Genomic DNA, 8372 nt, shown 5'->3' on the forward strand with positions numbered 1-8372 from the left:
GGGACAAAGAGACAGCACAAAAGTTATTAGCTCAATGTTTTTGGGAAATGTTATACTGAAAGACTTCCCCCTTGGAAAGGCCTGTTAGACATTTTGAGCTGTCAGAGGAGATGTCTTTTCTCCTCAGCTGTCCATTCCAGAATTCCAAGTATAAATGAGATCTACATGTCTTTCTGGAAACTCAAGGAAATCCCCAAATGCTTAAAGCCTCAGAAAACACACACCAAATTTGTGTGCCAAAATAACATTTAAAAGGTAGCTGTAGAATTTAGTATTTTAACAATGTTAACATGTATCAACTAGATCTTAACACTGCTGCTTTGCTCTAGAGAGTATCCATGGGTTAACTTGAAATTTTTTTACTTCTTTGTTTATTGTTTGTGAAAGGTATATATTAAATAAATATGGCAGTTGGATTTTGACTTAAATTTATTTGGGGTTTATTCTCACAAAGTGAATGCTTTCAAAGGTAAAGAGAGACATATGTTAAAAGACATAAAATGATTCTTGTCACATATTGTGAAGTACAGAGTGTAAATGAATTTTTATAAGCACACGGATTTTATTGTCATAATATGCATACATTTAAAAATTAAAAGAAAATGTGCTGGCTACAATGTGTTTTGAGTTCTCATTTAGACTTTAAAAATAATCGGAAGTGCCTAACATATTAAAAACTGAGCAGACTCCTCCTATTATGTCATTTGAACCAGGGGGTAATGATTAAGGTTGCCCCCAGAGGAGTGCTTTTTGAAAGACGCTTCAAAGTAGCACTTACAACTTTATTTTCTATGTTTAAGCACACACCACAGTTTATGGCCAGATTCTCTTCTTACAGTACTTACTTTTAGGTTGCTACACTCAGCACATTGTCATTCTCTTTTAAATTGGATAACACCATAGTTAAAAATAACTTAGGCTTCCTGATAATATTAACATTGTGGTGGAAAGTGGCTTTAGAGAGGAAGACATTGTAGGGAAAGCAATGTTTGTGTCCTTGTGCTCATATGGCATGGATTCTGTCAAGGATGTGAAACAAAGCTTGTAGCTGAGTCATGCTCAGAATCAATAAAAGACCTACAAGTTCAGACAATAATGTAGCTAATGCTTTATTTTTAATAGTTATTATAATGTAGCTTTGGAGAATTATTCAGTTTACATTAGGCTTAACATCAGAGGAAAATTTGGCTTTAAGAGTTTAATTTCATTTATTTAAATGAGAATACATTAGCATTATTTTTCCCCTTGCAAACTCCATTTTCATCCTGGATAGCGCCTCAGTGGCTCAAATATTGATATTGGTCCATTAAGAGATTTCTTTTGAGAGTTTAATACACATGAAAATAATAAGCGGCGGTGAAGCAGGTCTGCAGGTGTCTGTCTTTCTCTCCCCCTCTCTGTCTTCCCCTCCTCTCTCCATTTCTCTCTGTCCTATCCAACAATGACGACAACAATAACAACAACGATGAACGACAAAAGGGAAAAAGATGGTCTCCAGGAGCAGTGGATTTGTAGTTCAGGCACCAAGCCCCAGTGCTAACCCTGGAGACATAAATAAACAAATATATATAATAATAAAGAAGTAAAAAAAGTATATATTGGTAAAGAAATATCCCATGAAGTCTTTTTTTTAATAAAAAAATTTTAATATTTAAAAAAAAAAGAAAATAATAAGCGGTCTAGTTAACTTCTGTTTTTATCAGTGTGGAACATTTAAACTCATGATTTCTTATATAGTAATAAAATTTTCACATCCTCATACATGTAAATTTAATTGTTTCAAAATAAGTGTATTAAAAGATACAGTGCTGAAAGATAAATTTCTAATCTTGAAAGAGCTAGTTTTTTTCAGATCACTATGGGAGTGGTGGGAAGGTTGAGTTCTTTGTCCCAAGACTTCCTAGCAGAGACAGAAATATACCTTTGATACAGCCCAGTGTGAAGGCCATGCTTTTTTAGTCAGTGTGCAGGTAAACAGACTGCACAAATTATTATTGCCATGTTATTATTATTATTATTTAATTAACTCATTTTATTTTAGTGAAAGAGAAAGATACCAGAGCACTGCTCAGCTCTGGCTTATGACTATACTAGGTATTGAATCTTGCACCTTAGAGCCTCAGGCATGAAAGTTCTTTGCAAAATCATTGTACTATCTTCCCAGCCCTATCATACTACTAAATTTGCTCTTATGAAGGTCACAGAGTCCTCAACCTCCAATAATAAAGGCTCATACTTACCATATTCTTTTTAGGTATGGAATATGTTGTAAAATGTTTTGTGAATAATTTCTGATTCATTTCTCCCAGATTTTAGGGAAGGTAAAAAATTGAGAAACAGAGAAAGAACATCATTTGTTTAAGGGCACCTAGTCAAGAATGGCAGATTCATAGTGTAATCTAGACATTTTGGTCTCAGAACCTGTGCTACTTAAACCTTGCAAACCAGGAAATTCTGATAAGTGCCCCAGTGGTGCCATTCTGTTTTGCCTGTCCCTGAGTTAATAATTTCTGCCTTTGATATCTTATCTGTTTTCATGTCCATATGATGTCATATTTGTATAGTCCTTACATTTGAAGTTGACTCAAAGACAGTTTAGGGTTATCATTTGTACATGTCATTTATATCATTAATGTAGACACATCAACTATCTATTGCTATGTAGCAAATTATCCCAGAAGGTAGTGGCACAATGCAACAATGTATTATTTCTCATGATTCTGTAGCTTAGTTGGGTGGTTAATTAGCTGGCATCCCTGGGCTCACTTGTGGGCTGAATCCTAGTGAAGGTTAGAAGACTCATGGTAGCTTCATTAATGTGACTGACACTTATGCTGACTATAAAATGAGTCTCCTTGGGCTTGCTCTGCATGGACACTTCCTGGCCAGTAAGGTAGAACAACTTCCTGACATAGCAGTCCAAGGGCAACAGTCCAAGAAAGTGGAAGTGGAAGTTGCATAGTTTCTTAAATTTTAGCCTTGAAAACTGAATATCACTTTCATGGCTTACTACTGGCTACAGCAAGTCACAAGGTCAGTCTGAATTTTGGAGATGGTAAGATATCTCTACCACTTTATAAACAAGATCATCTTGCAGACAGGCATGGATGGAGGAATTCATGGTCAATTTTTGCAATCTGTCATGGTAGATATCCACAAAATATTATACCTTATCAATAACTATTATAACAATCATCAATTTCTGAATAGCTATTGCAAAAATTTGGGTTTGCATTGTTATATTTACATAGTAATTTAATGACTTGGAAAATACTTCAGTATCTTATTTTCAGAGTTTGTATTAAAAATAATGAAAAATTATAGTTTTAAACTAATATTATATGGGCCCAGGTGGTGGTGCACCTGGTAGAGCAAACATGTTACAGTGTGAAAGGAACCTGCTTCAATCCCTGGCCCCAGCCATAGGGGGAAAGCTTTATGGGCAGTGAAGCAGTGCTGTAGGTATCTCTCCTTTTATCTCCCTGTCTTCTCATCCTCTCTCAACTTGTCTCTGTCTCTATCTAATAGAATTAAACATGAGTGAGAATGAATAAATACATTTTAAATTTTCTGTATCTTGGAATTTGGGGACCATGAAAAGGTCTGATGCGTTATTTTGTTTCTACAGATGTTTGATCTGCAGATATAAAATTGGAAGCCTGAGGAAATCATATATAATAAGCATAATGTGTAGTTTGACCACATGAAATGACTTCACTATGTCATAACTAATGAAGGTTAATTACATAATGTACATATCATATTTTACTTGGAAATGTGACATTACTGTATGATATATGATATCACAGATTTGTCTTTTTTTCATAGATCTGTCTTTATGGTTCTTGTTTATTAAACATTTTGTCCTGCTTTTCAGTGTACTGCATTTTGGCCATCAATTCTAGATGCTTCTATAATTCCATCCTGACTGCCCTGGGCAGATGACCTACCAGTGCTTCTGGAACCTCATCTCTCCAGAGCCCTGCCTCACTAAGGGAAGACAGAAACAGACTGGGGGTATGGGATCAATTTGCCAATGCCCATGTCCAGTGAAAAAACAATAACAGAAGTCAGAACTCCCATCTTCTGTACCACCCAAAATAATTTTGGTCCATACTCCCAGAAATATAAACAATAGGGAAGTTTCCAATGGAAGGGATGGGATGCAGAACTCTGGTGGTGGGAACTGTATGGAATTATATTCCTATTACCTTACAATCTTGTAAATCAATATTAAATCACCACTAAAACAAAAAAAGTAATATATATATATACATATACTAAAAGGAAACATCACTTATCAGATGATTATATACATATTTATTTTTATATACTTTTTATTTCCTTTTGTTACCATTGTTTTATTGTTGCTGTTGTTGATGCCGTTGTTGTTGGATAGGACAGAGAGAAATGGAGAGAAGAGGGGAAGACAGAGAGGGGGAGAGAAAGATAGACACCCGCAGACCTGCTTCACCCCTTGTGAAGTGACTCCCCTGCATGCGGGGAGCCAGGAGCTCGAACGGGGATCCTTATGCCAGTCCTTGCTATTTGAGCCACTTACGCTTAACCCGCTGCCCGACTCCCTATTTAATTCTTTTAAAAATTTTTAAAATTATTTTTATTTACTGGATAGAGACAGCCAGAGATCAAGAGAGAAGGGGGGAACAGAGAGGGAGAGAGACAGAGAGATACCTGCAGCACTGTGTCAACACTTGCAAATCTTTCCTCCTGTAGGTGGGAACCAGGGACTTGAACCAGGGTTCTTGCACATTGTAACATGTGCGCTCAAGCAGGTGCACCACCACCCAACCCTCTAGCTGATTATATTATCAGTAAGACTCCATTCAACAGAAGACAATTAGTAATTAAGCTTTGGGAGAGTGAAAAATTACATGTGAATTTTCTATGTATGAGGCCCAAGAAGATTAGATGTGATACCCAGTGCCTTCCTTAATTTCTCCATGACAGCTCTGGGGTGCTGTGGTTTCAGCCCATGACACACTGTGGGCCAGGTGTAAAAAGCATAGAACTCAGGTGTGTAGAGTCTTCCATCCTGAAGTTTTGGAGGGTGGCTGTCAACTGCCACCAGAAGCCTGAGAACCAAAGACCCTGATTGCTCCTCCCATTTGTAAATTTCCCTGTTAAATTTCTTATAACTCTGTTATACCTACCCATAATTATCAGATTAAGTATGTTTTCATTTATATAAAATAGCTATTTGCATATGCTATGCAAAGTTTTGGAAGTGAAGAAATCAATGTATTGCCAATACTGTCCAAGATGGTAGTTTCAAAGTTAAAGATAAAAGTTCTTATCTTAAGAGGGCTCTGAACTCTAGCTCCATCAGGTCCCAGAGAGTGAGGATGAAAAGGGGGTAGATATTTGGATGTAGGCTTATATGTAGTTTGGAGGGGAAGTGCTGTGCAGATGTCCCCTCAGGCTAGTGCCAGTTCCTGTGAGAGTTAATACAATATTCTCAAAGTGCCCTTCCCAACCAATCCTGTCCTGGCTCTTCACTCCCGGTTTTTGCCCTATAAAGCCCTTCTTCTATTTATTTTTTATTTATTTTTAATTTTTAAAATTTTTTAAAAATTTTTTATTTAAGAAAGGATTAATTAACAAAACCATAGGGTAGGAGGGGTACAACTCCACACAATTCCCACCACCCAATCTCCATATCCCACCCCCTCCCCTGATAGCTTTCCCATTCTCGATCCCTCTGGGAGCATGGACCCAGGGTCATTGTGGGTTGCAGAAGGTAGAAGGTCTGGCTTCTGTAATTGCTTCCCCGCTGAACATGGGCGTTGACTGGTCGGTCCATACTCCCAGTCTGCCTCTCTCTTTCCCTAGTAGGGTGGGTCTCTGGGGAAGCTGAGCTCCAGGACACTTCAATCCAGGGAAGCCTGGCCGGCATCCTGATGGCATCTGGAATCTGGTGACTGAAAAGAGAGTTAACATACGAAGCCAAACAAATTGTTGAGCAATCATGGACCCAAAGCTTGGAATAGTGGAGAGGAAGTGTTAGGGAGGTACTCACTGCAAACTCCAGTGTACTTCTGCTTTCAGTTATATATTTTGCAGTAGTTTATAGATACATGTGAAGATATGCTCTCTCGCACAGAAACTGGTGTATATCTAGATTTTGGGACTTTGTTAGAAAGTGAACCACCTGAGATGAAATTAGAGTATACTATGAAAGGAAAGGTCTCACCCGAGTAATGAAGCTGAAGGGTTGTCATTCCACACGTGAAGTCTCTGGACACAGTCTGAAGTGAAGCATGTTGAGGTGGCAATCATTGTGTTGGTTAGGTTGTGATCAGCGGATGCAATATTATTTGGTATGGATTGGGAGAGGCATACGGGAAAGCGGGCCCTATCCAAGGGTTCCAGGACTGGGGGAAGTAGGGGCTCTATAGTGGAGATGTGAGGTTCCTGCTGTCTTAGGGTTCAAAAAGACAATCGATAGTTAATGTTATCATCACATTATTTGGTAATTGGGTTAACTTTGAAAAGTCCTTTTGTGAGGGTTTGCTGTACAGTACCCAGTATCTTGTATATAGCTGTGCTATTGGATGTTTCTGATCTACTTGGTCTAGGCTTTTGAGAGAGTCCACATATCAAATACACAGCCTATATATTAAAGAGATTCCGTTTGTGTTTTGAAAAACTTTGAGACATACAATTGATTTTTCCCCTCTCATATTAATTAACTAGTGATTTATATGTCTACATTTTGCTAGGAGTGTACATAAACACCATTCCCACTACCAAAAGACTGTGACCCATCCCTCCCACCCACTCCCACCCAGCACTGTCCCAGGAAGCTGCATGTCTACCCCTCACTACAGGGTTTTTACTTTGGTGCCCTACTTACAATTTGGTCAGGTCCTGTAAAGCCCTTCTTCTTCCACCCCTCTCTCTCTTGCCCACTTTTCACATTGGTGATTAGATGCAAGGGAGAGTGGTCTGGGAGGCAGCCATTTTTGCTACCTCCTCGTGGCCCAAACCACTGCACTCTCACCCAACTCAGGTGCCTGTGTGAATAAAAATTTGTGTTCCCTTTTCACTCCGGATCTCCTCTCTCTCTTCTCCATGGCACAGCCCGACAGGGAAGAGAGGATTTTACCTGGAAGAAAAAGTTGGCAGTTATGTACAAATATAGACGGATAGTTGTAGAGATGACAGTTAACCCATGTCTGCAACCTTGGGAGAACCACGGTGGTTTACAATGGATGGACCTGAGATTCAGAACTCTGGTGGCTGCAACAGTGTGGAATTATAACCCTGTTGACATGTAATTTTATAGATCAATGTGGAATCACTAATAAAAAATTAAAAATTATTTGGAAAAATTTCAGTGAAGATCATGTTCATGTAATAAGTCACATTATATTTTTATTTCTGCTTAAAATGGCAAAAGGAATAAGGAAAAATGCTAGAACAGGATTACTTAATTATAAGATATCAAAACACATTAGACTATGACAAAGAAAAAAGTAACAAAGGACTCAGGATCCTATGGTGGTGGGAGTGGTATGCGGACACCTGTCATGAGTAAATATGAAATTGTACATATGAGACAATGACAGCCTTGTAGAGCATTATCTACCCCAATAAATTGAATAAAAAAGAATAACAAAGAGTTAGAATAAAAAAGTTAAAACTCAAAAAGCATACACATTACAGAAGAGAGAAGAAACACAATAAAGCCTGAAAGATATGGGCAGAGAGGTGGTGCACCAGGCTGAGCGCAAGCTTTACCATGCAAAAGGACCCAGGTTTGAGCCTCTGCTCCCCACCTGCAGGGGGAGAGCTTCACAAATGGTGAAGCAAGTCTCCAGGTGTCTCTCCATTTCTATTTATCTCTCTATCCTCTCAATTTTTCTCTGTCTTTTCAAACAAATAGAAAGAAAAAAAGGAAAGCATTGCTACTGGGAGTGGTAGATTGGTTGTGCAGGTACCTAGCCCCAGTGATGAACCTGGTGGTAATAATAATAATGCAAAAAAATAATGCATAGGTGCTGGAAAACAGCTTGCTTTGTAGAGCACAAAGGTCCTGTATTTGAGCCCTGATACTATGTTTGAGGTCCTGAATTTGAGCCCTGATACTATATAAAAGTACTGTGGATGGTACTAGGAGAGCATCCTGGATGGTGGAACAGTATTATAAGATCTCTCTTCTTTCTCTCTACATCTCCCTCTCCTTGCTCCTCTCTATACTTCCCCAAAGTAAAGAATGAAAAATTGTCCCAAGGAGACTGCTCAGCACTGATATTGTTCATGCATAGAGAGGCCTTGGAATCATTCCCTTCACATTAAAACTTACATAAATAATGTCGGGAGGGTATAAAAATTAGTAGGGAAAAGATAAA

This window comes from Erinaceus europaeus, chromosome 1 (genome assembly GCF_950295315.1).
Source record: "Erinaceus europaeus chromosome 1, mEriEur2.1, whole genome shotgun sequence".
NCBI classification, from domain to species: Eukaryota; Metazoa; Chordata; class Mammalia; order Eulipotyphla; family Erinaceidae; genus Erinaceus; species Erinaceus europaeus.